Source organism: Cucurbita moschata, unplaced genomic scaffold (genome assembly GCF_002738365.1).
Source record: "Cucurbita moschata cultivar Rifu unplaced genomic scaffold, Cmos_1.0 Cmo_Scf00026, whole genome shotgun sequence".
Classification (NCBI taxonomy): Eukaryota; Viridiplantae; Streptophyta; class Magnoliopsida; order Cucurbitales; family Cucurbitaceae; genus Cucurbita; species Cucurbita moschata.
Window position 1 is genome coordinate 2,438,390 of NW_019268542.1, and position 19,554 is coordinate 2,457,943.

Genomic DNA, 19,554 nt, shown 5'->3' on the forward strand with positions numbered 1-19,554 from the left:
CCGACCCTCTTAGTTTGAAAAGTAATACATTTGTCTTTTTATGAGATATGATTTTAAATTTGGTAATGAATCTTTTATGAATTTAGATTTTATCACTATATATGAACATAGAAATACCAAATTTGTATAAACTTTCCTTTTAAACTACTAAAGTTGTACTAAACAAAACATGGTTAGAAAATCATAGGAGGGAACCAATTTCTAAAATTATCTTTTTAACGTGACACTTGTGTAAACCAAGAATACATGAATGAACTGAGATCACATCCGAATGTAATATAATTTTTTTTATGCAAAAACATTTATTTAAACCATTTCATAAAACGATATCATGGTCTTATATGTTTAAATAGGAGTCTTAAAAGTATTCAGTTTGTAAGAGGCTTACGTTTATAGTCAAAATTTTATAGGTATTTATGGAGATAGACTGCAATTTGAGATCTTCAAGATATTTTAAATTCAGAAAACCATGATTTAAGATTGATTACGGGAGGATTTAGGATAATTAAAAATGTAAAAAAAAAAATGTTTATAAATAAACTCTAAGTTGTTAGGGTAGGTAGCCTGCTTATTTACGTACATCTCTAGGTAAAGTTATATGGGGTAAATTAGATGATTAAATCTGGTAGAGCTATATATAGTAAATAGGGTAGATGGTTAAATTTGGTAAAACTATATATAATAAGCTAAACCATATATATGAGTTTTAAAAGCACGGTTTCTATTCTCTGTATTCTCTCTTACCGTACATACTTGAATCATCAATATAAATCCTCTGTATTCTCTCTTACTGTACATCCTTGAAGTCATCAATATAAATCTTTTAGCCAGAGTTCTCCTTCCATTTTCTCTATCCTGTTCTTTGTGTTTAGCCAGAGTTCTTGCATTTTCTCTCTTTGTGTTCATCTAGATCGAGTGTGTGCGTTGTTGTGCGATCCCAACATAAGTTTCATGGTAATATTTCTAATACTTCTACGTGGATATATTTAAATAGTGCAAAATGAACTAAATGTTGTAGTAATTTAGATTTTATAGCCATGTCAAGATATTTCAAAGCATTACCATAGTTAAGATTTTATGATTCTTATTGAAATTTGGTTTGTAAGTATCCCAAGTTTTTCTTACATGTAAGGATATCCATTATGCTTATGCGATACTAGTTTTTAGAGGAGGGTTTCTGTAATGGTTCAAGCCCACTGCTAGCAGATATTTTCTTCTTTTGATTTTTCCTTACGACCATCCCCTCAACCGATGAGTGTTAAGAATAAGAAATAACACTGAGGGATCTCACAATGTAATGTAAGTATCTAAACGTAACACTCCAGCCAAATAGGTACAACTTGCACTTATTTATAACTAAGTTTTATTGGAGATTTTAGAACGTGATTTTCAAATCCGTGCAGAAGGAAAAAATGCTCGAGACACATCAAGAAGCTTAGAATTTTTTTTTTTAAATGGTGATTTAATCGAAAATTGAGGTCAAAGTCAATGGAGGGTAAAAAAGATTATTTTGCTCCACACACCACTTTGAGGGGTCTAGCTAAACCTACCAGAAAAGAAAATAAAAAGAGAGAGAGAGAGAAAGAGAAAGGAGTGGTTAGGGTTTTTAAAAATGAGAAGAATAAGATGAAGAAAGAACGCCCAAACCCGAACGCCGATAAACTTTCGATCTTAGGTCTCCCTTCAGATCTACTAAGAGGATCAAGAGGAGCAATCGAAGCGTTTGGATTGTTCGTTTCCGACGAGAAACGAACAAGAAATCGAGGTAAGTCCGAGACCTCTTTTATTTCGGGATTTCGTCCTAGATTCATGAGTTTCAGATGATTTAGGTCTTAATAATCAAGTTATAATACCTTAGGTGAGGATTCTTGCATATTTTTTGAGGAATGGCATGAAAAAATTGTGTCGGAAAGCAAAATCGAGAATCGTCCAACTTCGGTAAGGAACTTAGTTTTTCATGATGTTCGATCTCATTTATTAAGCTCTTTGAGTATAAAAAAATGCAAGAAAAATATATGTGGATAGTTGGACTTGAGACCATGAATTATGGTGAAGGAATCAAGTTAATTCGAGTTGCAGATTGGAAGATAGAAAAATTCAAAATAAATTGGTTGATATGAAATTTGACAAGAATCTAGAAATTAGATGAACTCGGGCAATTGGGAACGAACACGCGGCGGTCGTAAAGGAGGGTGACACGTCCGACAAAAAGAGGGACATTCATCGAGCAATCTGTGGAGAGGCGTCCGAAGCCGTGCACTGACACGCGTCCAACTTTCGACCCGGATACCCAAATTGAAAACCGACCTGCGCTCTATGAAGCGACCCGTTGAACTACTGTCCAACTTGAGTCCTACCGCTAGTCCCTGCATGACAAATGTCACGTCTTGAAAATTTGAAGGGTATGTCTACGTCCTTTGGGGCTTGAAGTGCACCTCTACCTACGCGCTGCCCGCACTTGTGCACTGCGCATGGAGGGCGCGTAGGGGAGTCTGCCAGCGTGTGGAGGGGCGTGGGCCACCTATTTTCATATGTTTTTCTCTATTTGTAAGTTTTTCGTCTCGATTTCAGTGCTATTCCTATTTTACTGTAAACTAAGTGCCTGTAGAGAGAATTCGTAATTTTCGGACTCCTTTATGACTATAAATCAAGTTCGGGAAGGTACACAACAAACCTGTAAGTAACCACACGGAATTAGGAAGTAATACTTGGAGGGTGCGCTTGGTTTTACATGCATGCTAGAGCATCTAGGTGGCTAGGTTTGATTGTACTCTGCATTTAGGAAGTTAATTATATATTTGTTGAACTTGCTACCCTAGTGGGTTTTCATACTCAATTTTATATGCTTTCTGGATTGTCTTACTATTGCTTATATTCGTTCATGCTATGTTGACGGATGGGGGTATTTGTGTATCTGTGCTCCACGTGCTGATGGATGTTATCACCCTGTTGAACTTGTGCGACTGCATGCATTGTTAATCTTACATAAACTCCTATCGAATGATTGTGTGAACTTATGATATGATTGATAAGCTGTAGTGTTGAGTTATGCCTACGGTGTGCACTTGTAAGGATTGATTTGGGTTCAGATAGGGGATCCTTCTGATGTTGCGGTCAGTAGTATCGTGAGGGACAATTAGAGGGAGAGACCCTTTAACCCTCGACAGTTATAGACTTGTAAGTCTTGAATGAGTGAATCTGGAAGCCTAGAAGACCACGTTAGGACCCCGGGACGAAGGGAGAAGACCTCTTAGCCGATAGTAGCTGGTATAGCATTCGAGTATTCTCCACTTCCCTTTCTACTCTAGTGTGGTACCGTTGAGCTAGGTGAGATGCCAGTTAGGGAGGTGTTACTCAGTGGTAGATCGACTACTCTGCATGGTGGATCCGTCTTATGGTGGGATGTTGATCACGCAGGCGGGTCAAGGTTGCTTGCATGACGGGTCCGTCCTATGGAAGGACGTTGACCATGTGGGTGACTAATTCTAGCGGGGTTGTACCAGGGGTACATGTTTTTATGAGGGAGCACCTCATCCTCAAACGTTGAATACCGCTTCAAAGGTTAAGTTCTTCTACCTCGAACTGTGTACTGAGAGTACTGAGACTCTAGGATCTAGAGTATAGTTGGTGGTTCTAAGATTTAAATGCGATTAAGAGTTTATAAGTAGGTTGCTTACTGGGTATGTTTATACTCACTCCTTTCTACACTTTTTTTTCCAGGTCAGTGAATTTACAATTCACCGCGATGGGGTGCTCAGGAGCTTGAAAGTCACAGAGAGAATGTCGACTCAGGGTGTCTGTCTAGTTTAATGTCGACCCAGGGCGTCTGTCTAGTTTACTTTTTAATAGTTGACATTTATCATATAATGTACCCCGATCCCTTTTACCCATTATATATTTTGTTTTCTTTTCCCTACATGATTTTAAACTTACGAGAAAATTTATACTTCAATTTTTTTTTTACCTTGTTTTCTTCCACTTTTGTGCATTGCATTGTATGTTGAGTCATTCCTTGTAATTTTGGTGCGTGGAAATTATGGGGCGTGACACCAAAAAAAAAAAAAAAACATGTCGCTGGAAAAAGGGGGCAAGAATTCCAGCGACTCATCGAGATTCTCGCACTGTCACCCTACACATTTTTCTCGATGCTAAGATGCCACACCTCACAAAATCTACATGCAAAGAAAAATAACATGATACAGAGAGAAAACGAGGGAGAAGAAGAAAAGACTATTGAGTTACCTTACGACGAGCATGATGCCGACAACCACCCGTCGAGATTCATGGAGCCGTATAGTGTAGATAACGCCATAGAAGAGAGGACTAACAAGCCAGGGAACACCATGATGCACACAAGTGATTACTACTGAATGGTGTTGTAGCTTTGGCCGCCTAGAGGATGAACAGATTGCTAGTGCAACTTCCTTTGTGCAGTCTCAAACCTTGGTCCCATCAACTACCATGGAACTTGCATTTTCTTATATTTTAGGTTATAAGCCGTTATTCTTTTAATATTTTCCATTCTTTTATTTTAATTTACTTGAAATATTCCATTTTTTTTGCTTTAAGACTCCTATTTAAACTCATAATAAGACGATGATATCTTTTATGAAATGTTTTATATAAATGTTTTCGCATAAAAAAAAATTATATTAGGTACAGGGTAGTGCCTCTAGTTTCTTTTAGAAATTAGGGTCGTTACCCTCTATTTTCAATATTGCTTTCGTTCCAATGTGGTCTCAGGTTAATTCATGTACCATTGTTTTACATAAGTGTCACATTAAAAAGATAATTTTTCAACCACTTTTTGTTTAGTACTACTTAATTTAAGGTCACCACTTTGTACATATCATAAACATTGAATGCATTATTAAACGTCACCTTCATCTTAAAACACAACCATAGACTTACGTGTTTTGAAAATACGTTTAATAACGACACACCAAAAGACTAAATAAAATAAATAAAAGTTTAAATAAAAAATATCTTATTCTAGCTTAAGTCTAAGAAAAGAAATACTACTACCCTATGCATGTGTCATGGTCTTGAGTTGCAATGCGGTCGTCAGCCGTACATGAATTCCTTGGCTTAACCTGAAATAGAAGTAACATGTGGCTTCAGTATTTAAAGAAATACTCCGTAAGTGACCCCACTATTGGAGGTTAAATGCAATACCATGCGAATGCAATATGAGGACCTATCCTTTCAATCTATTTTCGTATGGTACTATCCTAACGGTTAACTTGAATATGTACCATATACTCTACACACAACCCATACATGCGAGTATGGACTCACCAGCCAGTTCTCACACCGCTGGCTAATTTCCTTGTCGGGTGAGTATCTGGGAGTTCCTCAGGCCGGACACCCATTAAAACTAGTAACTGTCATGGTAGCATTAGGATAAACATAAGGATCGTTTTCCTACTTGGTCACAGCATTATGATAATCATAATGATCGTTTTCCTGCCTCGTAACATATGCGTCCGTACTATCGTGAAGGGTAAGGGGTATCCACCAATGCATGAGTGTTAAACAATAATGCATGAGGTCCCAACCTTTTTCCATTTTCATTATCATTTAATACAATCTCGCTAGTGTTCCGTACATATCATATCGTTTTTCATATAATTTCACGCATCGTTATCTTTCATGCATATGCTAGGGTTGTATTTCATGCTAGTTCGTCGTTTTGCATGTCAATCACATCATATCATTCAAATTACATAAATATATTATATCATAACATTTCATGCTCCAAACATAACAGTTTTCATCATATACATAACATATCATAATATATTGCATCACAATATATCATACCATAAACATATCATATGTGTGCGTACGTATATATTATATCCGTCATTTACATGTCGTATCATAATCATATCATTTCGTAAACACTTTGTGGTCATATCGTTTCCTAAATTATCATAGTCTTAACATTCTTATATCTATCATAGTTATATCGTTACATGAATGTACCTTAGTCATATCGTTACAAGAGTGTATTCTAATGCTATCATTTGATCAATCTATCATAATCCTATCCCTTTCTACTCATAACCTAACCATATTATTTTATCAATCGATTGTGACCATATCGTTTTTATCAATCTCTCGTATACATAACACTTCGATACATAACCTAACCTTAACGTTTCATGAATGTATCTTACTTCTATCATTACATTACATTTAGTGCATAATTCTCGTATCCTATCTCAAACATATCATTAAATACATTGTACCGTAAAAGTTATCATACAATTCCCATATCGTAACATATACATATCATATCATAAGATCCATAAACAATTCACACATATCAATATATATGACACGTACAAAACCACGGGCATGTGTTAACATCAAATATAACTATGCCAATAGTAAAGTCACTCACTTGGATAGCCTTAGCTGAAGTTCTATCTAGCTCCAAGTTAGCTTGTTTTCGTCCCTGAATTCACCCTATTAAAGATGTTCATCAAATTTCTTCCGTACAGATTGCATCATAATTTCAGTTCAACCAACAGTTGTGTGACATTCAAGCCTGTGAACTTTCTCCCTTTGTGATGTTTTGATGCATATGGATCAAGATCTTATTTTAATTCCTTGTGGACAGGAATTGAAATTGAAATGAAAAATGACTTAGCTTGTTCGATTTTGTTTGATGGGATGGAATGGGATGATGAATGATTGATTGTTTGATTTTGTTTGGTGGATCTCGCAAGGTTGAGAACTGATAGTCAACAAGTGATACTAACATCCAATGACTGTCACGGTCATGCTTATCCAAGACGTGTTGTCCAACTTGCATATCCATTACATGCCTAAACTCTTGCCTTGTAACTTTATCGCTTTCCTTTATTGCTTTCATGATGTATGATTTCCTTGTCTTTTCTAAGTGTGACATTTCGGCAGAAACTTGTCTATGCATGGTAGACATGAAATGCTCTAGAATGTTCTATAGCGGATGCCACTAGTCGTCAACTTCTCCTACTTAGATTTTGTATGACCATTCAGTGAAATCACGTTTATACCTGTTAGACATGAATCACCTCAAAATGTACTGTATTTGTCAAATTCTCATTATAAAAAAAGTTATATGCTATTTAAGTCGTTGTGTTGCCTCTTAGGTCTAGTCATATAACATTGTTTTCAATCTTTCTTGCAATCGTGTTTTCAAATTCTTTCAAAATCTCTCTACCCTTGTTTTCTAAAAGTTTCTCGAAATGGAGCTAGAGACCTAGCATATGTTGTTGAGCCATAGACGATGAGATCCTAAGTTGGCTTAACTCACTCCGTGTTGAAAGTGAGTGTTGCACAGTTACCAATCTCTTGCCAATAAAAGTGCGATTTTGACTGTTGGTATCAAAGCAAAGTTGTCTCCAAAAGTGATCCGCATAACTGCAACTAAACAGTCGAATAAGTCCCACATTGACCGACTAGATGGCCTCCAACGTTTTCGTCAAAGTTTTTGGTGAAGATCTGCTTGTCCTAGAGGCTCTTCCATAAGGTATCTGCGGAAATATTTATTTGGTCACATTATTGGGGTTTAAAAAAACATAATCTATCATTAGTTATTTTTTTAAGATAATTATTAAGATTGATTTATAATTAATTTTTCAATTTGAATATTATACTAGTTGTTATATTAATCATTTATTTGAGAATAATTATTAATATTGACGGCTAATAAACTCAAAAAATCTAAAATTTAAGGCCTATTATTTATATAATTTTATATTAAGCTTATCTCATTAAAAATGTAGTTAACTTCATATGTAACACTCTTAATTATCTTGCTTAGATTAGTGACAGTCACTATATGTATGCTTTAAATAACATACGCGGAAATTCATAGTACATACTTTAAAATGAGGTCAGGGACTTACACATTTAATTCAAAACAAGAAATTTGAAATAATATAGTTTTTAAAATGAAAAATGAAATAAAACTACCCATCAGCTACTAAATGAAATTTAATGCATACTATTTGCTCTATCTTGACTTTCATGAGCATCCCAGTATTCACCGTCATTCTTGTAGGGACACTTTACCTTTACTTGAAAAATATAAGGGTAGCATGTGACTTGAGTATTTTAAGAAATACTCAATAAGTCACCCTATTGTTGGGGTTAATAATGCAATCACACACATAACGTAATTGAGACCTATCCTTTAAAGTCGTAACATGACCTTGGACTTTTTCCAGTTTCGAGGAGGGTTGGATGTGTGGTACTTCCCCACACTTCCCCACACACGGCCCACACATGCGCACATGGAACCACCAAGCAGGCTTGTATATGTACCCCTGGTCCTAGCTTGGTCGGGCACAATGCATTACACGTCACAAGACGCCACATAAAAGGAAAGGCCTGCATGATATCATGACAAACATAAATATCGAAGGTATGTGTGAATACTAACATAACATAATAGGGAAGTATCCCCATGCACATGACGTACATGCATGCATGAGGTCCTTACATTTATAGCATAACATTAACATCATTCTCTTCCTCATTTCATCAATGACATATTACATATATGCATTATGTATACATGGTAATCATCCTATGATTCATCACATAACTTTACATGACAATATATAACGCGACATACATAGTATTTCATTTCATTTACAACATGGTGTAAAATATCACATGCATACATATCATAGCATCATATGCCATTACATAGAACACATACACATAGCATAAATAATATGGTGCATATAGGGGCACAATGCATGCACCGATCATGTTAGAAGAATTTGATTATGTCAAATACAGTTAAATAAAGATTGTTTTTAAGTGATCAAATACATAGAGTATGATTGAAGACAAAGCTTTAATGAAGATCCCACCTCAATAGTCACTATGATCACTGGAGTGAACTGATGTAAAATTTGCTCAGAGCAAAGAGTCTATGGAGTGAGGTAGAGATTGGTTCCTCAAAACCCATGGAAGAAAAATGTTGAAACAAGCATTAGTTATTCTAGAAAGCCATAGTCATAATAAATTTTTTAGAAGATACTTGAAGAGTCTTGAGTTTCGAAGGTCATCTAGATCATAAACCCAAGGTACATTACCTTAGGAGTATTATAGTAATTTTACACTATTAATTACTATTCTTTTCGGTAATAATCCAAATGGTCCAATAATATAAAAAAGATTAAAATAAACACCGCTCGTTGAAACAATCATAGTTATTCTAGAATACGACCTACTGGTTACCCAAGGATTTACTAAGAGTCTGTTAACCCACTACAGTCCTCCGCTCTACAAATTGAGCCAAGGTCGGTGCACCGACATAATTGCTTCATACATTTAATTTTTCTTTTCATGTGCAAGGATTTGAACTAGTGACCAAATGAGATAAGGTCATTGAATAGCATAATTTCTTCATGCATTTAATTTTTCTTTTCACGTGAAAGTAATAACTCAGATGGTCGATAATATAAAAAAGATTAAAACAAAAATCCGCCACTACAGTCCTCTGCTCTACCAACTGAGCTAAGGTCGGTGAATGGCCATAATTGCTTCATACATTTAATTTTTATTTTCATGTGCAAGTAATAACTCAGATGGTCCATAATACAAAAAAAGATTAAAACAAAAACCCAACCTACAGGATTCAAACGAGTGACCTAAGGATTTACTAAGAGTCTATTGACCCACTACAGTCCTCCACTCTACCAACTGAGCTAAGGTCGGTGAATGGTGTAATTGCTTCATACATTCAATTTTTCTTTTCATGTGCAAGTAATAACTCAGATGGTCAATAATATCAAAAAAGATTAAAACAAAAATCCGACCTTAGGATTTACTACAAGTCTATTGACCCACAACAGTCCTCTACTCCACCAACTGAGCTAAGGTCCATGAATGGCATAATTGCTTCATACATTTAATTTTTCTTTTCATGTGCAAGTAATAACTTAGATGGTCGATAATATAAAAAAGATTAAAACAAAAATCCGACCTACCAAATTCAAAAACGAGTGAACTAAGGATTTAGTGACCCACTACAATCCTCAGCTCCACCAAATGAGCTAAGGTCAGTTAATATAAGAAAGATTAAAACAAAAATCCGACCTACCGGATTCGAACCAGTGACCTAAGGATTTACTAAGAGTCTATTGACCCACTACAGTCCTCCGCTCTACCAACTGAGCTAAGGTCGGTGAATGGCATAGTTGCTTATATATTTAATTATTCTATTCATGTGCAAGTAATAACTCAAATGGTCGATAATAAAAAAAAGATGAAAACAAAAATCCGAACTACCGAATTCGAACTAGTGACCTAAGGATTTAAGAAGAGTCTATTGACCCACTACAGTCCTCCACTCTACCAACTGAGCTAAGGTCAGCGAATGGCATAATTGCTTATATATTTAATTATTCTATTCATGTGCAAGTAATAACTCAGATGGTCAATATATAAAAAAGATGAAAACAAAAAATCTGACCTACTGAATTCGAACCAAAGTGACCTAAGGATTTACTAAGAGTCTATTGACCCACTACAGTCCTCCACTCTACCAACTGAGCTAAGGTTGGCGAATGGCATAATTGCTTATATATTTAATTATTCTATTCATGTGCAAGTAATAACTCAGATGGTCAATATATAAAAAAGATGAAAACAAAAAATCTGACCTACCGAACTCGAACCACAGTGACCTAAGGATTTACTAAGAGTCTATTGACCCAATACAGTCCTCCGCTCTACCAACTAAGCTAAGGTCAGAGAATGGCTTAATTGCTTCAAACATTTAATGATTCTTTTCATGTGCAAGTAATAACTCAAATGTTCGATAATATAAAAAAGATTAAAGCAAAAATCTGACCTATCGAATTCAAACCAGTGACCTAAGGATTTACTAAGAGTCTATTGACCCACTACAGTCCTCTACTCTACCAATTGTGCTAAGGTCCGTGAATAGCATAATTGGTTCATATATTTAATTTTTCTTTTCATGTGCAAGTAATAACTTAGATGGTCAATCATATAAAAAAGATTAAGACAAAAATCCGACCTACCAGATTCAAACCAATGACCTAAGGATTTACTAAGAGTCTATTGACCCACTATAGTTCTCTACTTTACCAACTAAGCTAAGGTCAATTAATGGCATAATTGCTTATACATTTAATTATTCTATTCATGTGCAAGTAATAACTCAGATGGTCGATAATATAAAAAAGATGAAAACAAAAATCTGACCTACCGGATTCAAACCAGTGACCTAAGGATTTACTCAAAGTCTATTGACCCACTACAGTCCTCCACTCTACCAACTGAGCTAAGGTCGAAGAATGACCTAATTGCTTATACATTTAATTATTCTTTTCATGTGCAAGTAATAACTAGATGGTCGATAATATAAAAAAGATTAAAACTAAAATCCGACCTAAGGATTTACTAAGAGTCTATTGACTCACTATTGTCCTCCGCTCTACCAACTGAGCTTAGATCCGAGAATGGCCTAATTGCTTATACATTTAATTATTCTTTTCATGTGCAAGTAATAACTCAAATGGTCGATAATATAAAAAAGATTAAAACAAAAATCCGACCTAAGGATTTACTAAGAGTCTATTGACCCAGTATAGTCCTCCGCTCTACCAACTGAACGAAGGTCGGTGAATCGCATAATTGCTTCATACATTTAATTATTCTTGTAATGAGCAAGTAATAACTGAGATGGTCGATAATATAAAAAAGATTAAAATTTAAATTCGACCTACCTGAATTGAACCAATGACCTAAGGATTTACTCCAATTCTATCAACCCTCTATAGTCCTCCGCTCTACCAACTGAGCTAAGGTAATAAATGGCATAATTGCTTCTTACATTTAATGTGCAAGTAATAACTCAAATGGTCGATCATATAAAAAAGATTAGAACAAAAATCCGACCTACTGAATTTAAACGAGTGACCTAAGGATTTACTATGAGTCTATTGACCCACTACAATCCTCCACTCTATCAACTGAGCTGAGGTCAGTGAATGGTATAATTGCTTCATACATTTAACTTTTCTCTTCATGTGCAAGTAATAACTCAGATGGTCGATAATATAAAAAACATTGATTAAAACAAAAATCTGACCTATCGAATTCGAACCAATGACCTAAGAATTTACTATGTGTCTATTGACCCACTACAATCCTCCGCTCTACCAACTGAACTCGATATCAAAGTAGGCCACCTGCTCCACCCCCAATAGCTCGATACCTAACACTGGAGAAGCCCCTGTGTCGTGACTGTGGAAAACAATATGTTGGGAGATGTTTGGCGGGCTCAGGTATGTGTTATATCTGTGGTCATGCAGGTCATGTGGCCATAACTTGCCGTACAAGGAGCTCGGGAAATCCAAGGGAACCCCTTTGAGGACCGGTCATTTGAGAGCCCACCATACAAACCCGCTCACAGACTAGGACATATGCAACGACCAGTAAAGAGACGGGAATGTCTGGCACCGTGGTGGCAGGTACGCTTTCTATACTAGGATACTTTGTGTTCACATTGTTTGATTCTGGTTCTACCCATTCGTTTGTTTCTTACCATTTGTTAAACAAGCAGGGTTCGTAGTAGAACCCTTAATGCATGTATTGTTAGTCGGTACCCCAGCAGGGGTAGACTTAGTTATTGAAAAATTGAGTAAAAGACGGACAAGTGGTAATAGCTGGACAAACCATCCACGTAGACTTAAAAGTAGTGGATATGACGGATTTTGACATCATACTAGGAATGGACTGGCCAGCCAAAAACTTTGCTAGCATAGACTGCCATAAGAAAGAGGTGATATTCACACTTCCAAACGGACTCACCTTTAAGTTTAAAGGAACCTTCATAGGTACCACCCCAAAACTAATATCAATGATGAAAGCGAGACGCCTGGTACAACAAGGGGGTGAGCGTTTCTAGCTTGTGTAGTAAACACAAAAGGAAAGGAAAAACGAATAGATACAGTATCCATAGTAAACGAATTTATGGATGTCTTCTCGGAGGACCTCCTGGGAATCCCTCCATCGCGAGAGGTAGACTTTGGAATAGAACTGGAACCAGGAACGGGACCCATCTTTAAGGCCCTATACCGCATGGCACCAGCAGAACTAAAAGAACTTAAATCACAACTGCAAGACCTATTAGATAAAGGCTTCATTCGACCTAGCGTGTCCCCTTGGAGTGCACCAGTGTTGTTTGTCAAAAAGAAAGATTGCTCAATGCGTTTATGCATTGATTATAAGGAATTAAACAAAAGGACAGTAAAGAACAAATACCCGTTACCCCATATCGAGGACCTATTTGACCAACTGCGAGGGGCGATAGTGTTTTCTAAAATAGATCTTCGATCAGGATATCATCAAATTAAGATTAAAAAATGAAGACATACCGAAAACAGCCTTTCGAACCAAATATGGCCACTACGAGTTTGTGGTGATGTCTTTTAGTTTCACCAATGCCCCAGCGGTATTTATGGAATTAATGAACCGAGTATTTAAGGAGTGCTTAGACTCGTTTGTGATCGTGTTCATAGATGACATCTGGATATACTCGAAAACGGACTTAGAACACCAAGAGCACCTTCGCAAAGCCTTAACTATCCTAAGGGAGAATAAGTTGTATGCCAAATTCTCCAAGTGCGAATTTTGGCTATGACAGGTTTCATTTTTGGGGCACGTAGTATCTAAAGATGGAATTTTCATGGACCCCAATAAGATAGAAGCTGTCATGAAGTGGAAACGCCAACAACGGTCACCGAGGTACGAAGTTTCTTGGGATTGACAGGTTACTATTGAAGGTTTGTTTAGGACTTCGCTAGAATAGCCACGCCTCTCACCCAATTGACAAACAAAGGTGTACCTTTTGTTTGGGACGAAACTTGTGAGGCCAACTTTCAAGAGTTAAAACAAAGACTAGTATCCGTCCCAGTGCTCACGGTTCCAAAGAGTTCTGTGGGATACGTGATTTACAGTGATGCATCCAAAAAGGGTTTAGGTTGTGTACTGATGCAACATGGCAAGGTTGTTGCGTGTGCGTCATGCCAACTAAAGGATTACGAGAAAAACTATCCTACACATGACTTGGAGCTGGCAGCAGCAGTGTTCGCGTTAGAAATTTGACGACACTACCTGTATGGCGAAAAGACCCAAATCTATACGGACCATAAAAGCCTAAAATACTTGTGCACACAAAAAGAATTGAACATGAGACAACGTAGATGGTTAGAGTTGGTAAAAGATTACGACATAGATATCCAGTACCACCTTGGAAAAGCAAACGTAGTCACTGATGCACTGAGTCGAAAAACAGTACACTCGTTGACCCTCATCACAAGGGAGCCACAAGTGCGAACTGATTTCGAACGAGTTAACGTAGCGGTAGTAACCGAAGAAGTGGCAGCCCAAGTAGCCCGACTGACAGTGCGTCCCATGCTCAGACAAAGGATCATAGACTCACAACGTAGGGATCCAAGCCTAAGCAAAATCCTAGACCGATTAAAAGTAGGCCTAGTGGATGGTTTTTCTAAGTCAACAGATGACGGATTATTATGTCAAGGACGTTTATGTGTGCCACCCAATAGTGAAATAAAGAATGAAATCCTAACTGAGGCACACAACTCACCCTTCTCGATACATCTAGGTGGAACAAAGATGTATCAAGACTTGAAACAACACTTCTAGTGGCGAAATATCAAAAAGGATATCGTGGAGTACGTGAGTAAGTGCTGGTATGCCAACAAGTAAAAGCCCCTAGGTAAAAATCCGTCGGGCTACTACAACCTCTAAGTATACCGGAATGGAAATGAGAAAACATTGTCATGGATTTCATAGTAGGCCTACCCAAAACCTTAAAGGGCTATACGGTAATTTGGGTGGTTGTCGATCATCTGACAAAGTCAGCTCACTTCCTACCGGGTAAGGCAACATATACAGTAGACAATTGGGCCCAACTGTATGTTAAAGAAATTGTGAGGTTGTATGGAGTACCGGTGTCAATTGTGTCGGATCGGGACCTGTGTTTTACGTCGGCCTTTTGGCGCGGACTCCAAAAAGCGATTGGTGCCCGCCTCGACTTTAGCACCGCCTTTCACCCACAAACGGATGGCCAAACGAAACGATTAAACCAAATCCTGAAAGAAATGCTTCGGGCATGTGTTATGGATTTCATAGGGAGTTGGGTCACTAAACTGTACTTAATGGAATTCTTTTACAACAACAACTTCCAAGCAACCATCGGGATGACACCCTTTGAAGCGTTGTATGGAAAATGATGTAGATCCCCATTGTGCTGGGACGAAGTAGGAGAGCGAAAACTTGTAGGACCCGAGCTGATCCGCATCACCAACAAGGCGGTACAGAAAATTAGAGTAAGGATGCGCACTACACAGAGTAGGCAAAAGAGCTACGCCGACGTTAGGCGTAGGAATTTAGAGTTCGAAGAGGGAGACCCAATGTTCCTAAAAGTAGCTCCTATGAAAGGCATTTTAAGATTCGGACGAAAGGGGAAGCTAAGCCCCCGATTTATTGGACCGTTCAAAATTTTAAAAAGAGTAGGTTCGGTAGCTTACAAACTAGCTTTACTACCTTCACTCTCAAGCGTACACGATGTATTTCATGTGTCCATGTTAAGGAAATATATTGCAGACCCTACGAACGTAATAGACTACAACCCTCTCGAAATCGAGGAAGAATTAAGTTATCAAGAGAAACCGATTAAAACCCTAGCCCGAGAAGTGAAAGCCTTACGTAATAGAAACATAGGTTTCATTAAGGTATTGTGGCGCAACCACCAAATTGAGGAAGCTACGTGGGAACGAGAGGAGGAAATAAAGGAAAAATATCCCGAGTTGATCCACGAGTTGAAGACTTTTGAGGACGAAAGTTCTTTTTAGGGGTAGGTAATGTAACGGATTGGGAAAAAAAAAACAAAAAAAAAAGGCCGTCGGCATAACCGAAAACTCCGGCGAATGCAAGAGTTTTCGCTCGCACACGACCCACAAAGGGCAGCCGAAGGCTGGGATGCCATAGAACTCGACCCCGACCTTCAGCCACCCTAAAACAACTTGCAAAGAATAAAAAAATAGAGAAAAACGAAGAGGAACAAAAAAAATCGACGAAACTCCAACGAGGCCAAACTATACAAAATTGACGTCAAGCCTCCATTTTAAGCAACAAAAGTAATACCAGAACCTTTTACACACATTAGGGGAAGATTTAGACGAATCCTATACGTTGAACACCGTAGACAAGGGAGATAGAACTTCGAATTTTCGAACTTCTCCAGATCTGGGAGTGCGAGGCCTTTACAAACCAAATCTATACCAAAACGGGGTTAGGGGGAAGAAGAGACTCAGGAACGGAGAAAAAATGAGGGAAAAAGGACATCGAAACGATGTTAACGCGGAAAGAGAAAGGTCACTGAAAAAATGCGCAGGCAACCGGGCGAAGAGGACGAAGCCGACTTGAGGGCCGGATCCCGCAACCTGAACCGAACCCAGTCTCCTTAGGTCAGCCCAGTACCCGACGATTCCCGCGGCCTAATCACTTCAACCCAAAATGCATAAGCCCAATTACGGCCCAACTCGACAGCCTCGACCCGAGACCCGCAAGCCCAGTCTAAAGCAGACACGCCCAACCCAGCCCACCTGCACTTTTCCTTCAGTCAGGCCGGCCTGTCACCCCCGAATCGAGACCCCTGCACACGCGTCGCCCTTTGGTTGTGCCACGTGGCACGTCTGCAGCGCATCTCCCCTCGGCTCTAGCGGCTCAATCGGCTCGGCGACGGCTTCTTAGCTCCAGTGGCTTATTCGGCTCGAAAAACCTATTTCTAGCCCGTTTGTCACCGTTCTCCCAGACTTAGTTTCGGCCCTGTTTAAGGTAAAATAGATCAATTTAAGATCGTATTTCACAAATTCAAGTTGGAAATTAATTATGTTTGTGAAATACTAACGAAAGTGACGAATGAACCAATAGGAACCAACCACCAACGAAAGCGTAGAACGTTCACGAGGAGCTAGGAGCTTACGTTATATTCTAGGGAGTACTTCGGCTAAGGCCTACCAAGTAAGTGGCTCACCCGTCGTAGGTTACGCGTTAATTGTTGTATGTTGCCACGTGCCGGTGGATTTGCACGTGTTATTAAATTGTATGCTAGTTTAATGTGCTTAAGTACGAACTCATGTGAACGTGAATGTATGCTATGTATGCTGCTTAGTTTGATGTGATATATTATGCATGTGACGATATATGGTTCCTGAATGATTATGGCATGATTGTATGGAATATTTTAATGTAAACAGCATGAATTGTATGACATGAAACACGATAAACTGTCTGGAATCATAACCCCGATAGGAATATGTATGAAATATAAATTGAAAATGAGAATGACATGAAGTATGGAACGTGACAGGGGGGTTATGATCATTAATGATAAAAGTAGAAGTAGGGAGGACCTCATGCATTATGTGTGTTCATGCATCTGGGGGATACCCCTATCCCATCACGAGGGTACGGACGTGTACATCCAATGGCAGGACAACGATCGTTATGCTTTTCATAGCGCTGCCATGACGGTTACTAGTTTTAACGGGTCCCGGCATAAGGGGCTCCCAGAGTATGCACACAGGATAAGGAAAGTGGCTCAGTGGTGTGCGAACTAGCTGGTGAGCCCATACTCGCACGTGTGGGCTGTGTGTAGAGTATATGGTACACGTCCACGATTACCCGTTAGGACAGCATCATAGGAAAAACGAAACGAAACAAAACGAAACGAAAGATAGATCCCATCATTTCATTGAATGCGATTGTTGCATAACCCCGATAGGGGGTCACTTACTGAGTATTCTAGAAATACTCAAGTCTCGTGCTACTTTACTTTTTCAGATAAGGGCAAGGCACCCATGTGACATCGACGGCGGCATCGTACACCCCAGGACCGTGGCACATGCATAGGGTTGTTGGTTTTCCATTTCGTAGTCTAGGTTGAATTCGGTTTGCATCATTAGTATAGGTTAGTATAGGTTGAATTGTATTTGCATAATAAACCATAGGATTAGTATAAGACATTCATTTCGGTTTTGTTCCTTTTCCTTTATTTTAATAATGTTCTTTTCCTTTCTTTCCCTTGTAATCATTTTCTCTTTACGAGGTAATAAAAGGCGAGTGTAAGTCGCATTTATGAACAGGGCCCATTTAATGTATATTTCGCATTTCAAGGTATAGTAATGACCTTAGATTAAATAGGTAAAATTTAGGTTCATTACAGTAATTATGTATGAGGTCCCCATATTTTTCATCGTAATAAATTAGACAACCCTTCATTATTTCCTCACATATTACTCAGTAATATGCATACATAACCTTAAATAAATCATCTCCTTCATAACATAACTTTCAAATCATAGCAGGGCGGTTGTGATTCGTAGCCTTTCTTTATTTCCAAACATTTCATAGTATAATGACTCTAGATTTCTACTAATCTACGTTGCTGTCATCGTAACCTATGGTCTTATGCGAAATTAAACATTTAAAACTTCATCATAAAACACTGTCACTTACATATTTTAAAGCGTCTTTAAAACAACATATAGAAATACCGAATAAAACAAATAAAAACATTAAAAGTAAAAATACCCTATACTAACTTAAGTCTAAGAAAATTAAATACTACTATCCTATGCACGTATCATGGTCTTTACCTGTAATGTTGTTGCCAGTTGTAGAGAAATGGCTTGTCTTTACCTGAAATAGAAGTATCACAGACACAGTATTTGAAGGCATACTCACAAGTGACCCCACTATTAGAGTCAGTAAATGCAAACACATGCAACTCATGATTTTGGACCTATGGTTAAAACCATCATAGTGGTAGCCTCCATTTCTGACAAAATTGGATGTGTCGTACTTTCCTACACACGACCCACACAAATGAATGTGGATCCCCTAGTGGTTTGCACCCCTCTAGACCCACCATAGTCAAGTTAGCTGTCCGTAGTGACGTCCAAAGGTCAGCAGACACCCGATTATCATGTGAGGCATGATCATCACCATCATCATCATTGTGTACGCATCTGTACTCATCATCATAAATGGAGAAGTAACCCGATGTATATGTACACAATAAATGCATGACGTCCCTATAGTTTTCATTTTTAACTCATCTTTGAGACACAACCCTTTACACCGTTCACATATTACTCTAAGTAATATGTATGCATTATCTTAACATGGAATAATGTCATATTAAGTCATCTCATCATCATACATCTTAAATCGTAATGTTATCATACATCATAATCATCATCATGTCATCATCATCATATCATCACCATAACATCATCATATTACATCGTCGTATAACATCATATAACATCATATAACATCATATAGTATCATCATATAACATAGTCACATCATATTTTATTATAGTCTCACCATCATATAATATAGTCACATCATCATATAATACAAAGCATAAATGACACGTGGAAGGGCCACTGGGCACGTGTCGTCATATGTAACAAC

At 37.9% G+C, this 19,554-nt stretch overlaps 3 non-coding genes across 3 annotated transcripts; all 3 read right to left on the reverse strand.

Annotated features, from left to right (window-relative positions):
• Positions 1–9,631: 9,631 nt before the first annotated feature.
• On the reverse strand, positions 9,632–9,726 carry TRNAY-GUA. The gene is made up of 2 exons: positions 9,690–9,726; positions 9,632–9,667 (listed from the first exon to the last, which is right to left on the reverse strand). It is a non-coding gene; the product is annotated as a tRNA-Tyr (tRNA).
• Positions 9,727–10,101: 375 nt separating this feature from the next.
• Positions 10,102–10,196, reverse strand: TRNAY-GUA. Its single transcript has 2 exons — positions 10,160–10,196; positions 10,102–10,137 (listed from the first exon to the last, which is right to left on the reverse strand). It is a non-coding gene; the product is annotated as a tRNA-Tyr (tRNA).
• Positions 10,197–11,235: 1,039 nt separating this feature from the next.
• Positions 11,236–11,330, reverse strand: TRNAY-GUA. Its single transcript has 2 exons — positions 11,294–11,330; positions 11,236–11,271 (listed from the first exon to the last, which is right to left on the reverse strand). It is a non-coding gene; the product is annotated as a tRNA-Tyr (tRNA).
• Between the last annotated feature and the right edge of the window lie 8,224 nt (positions 11,331–19,554).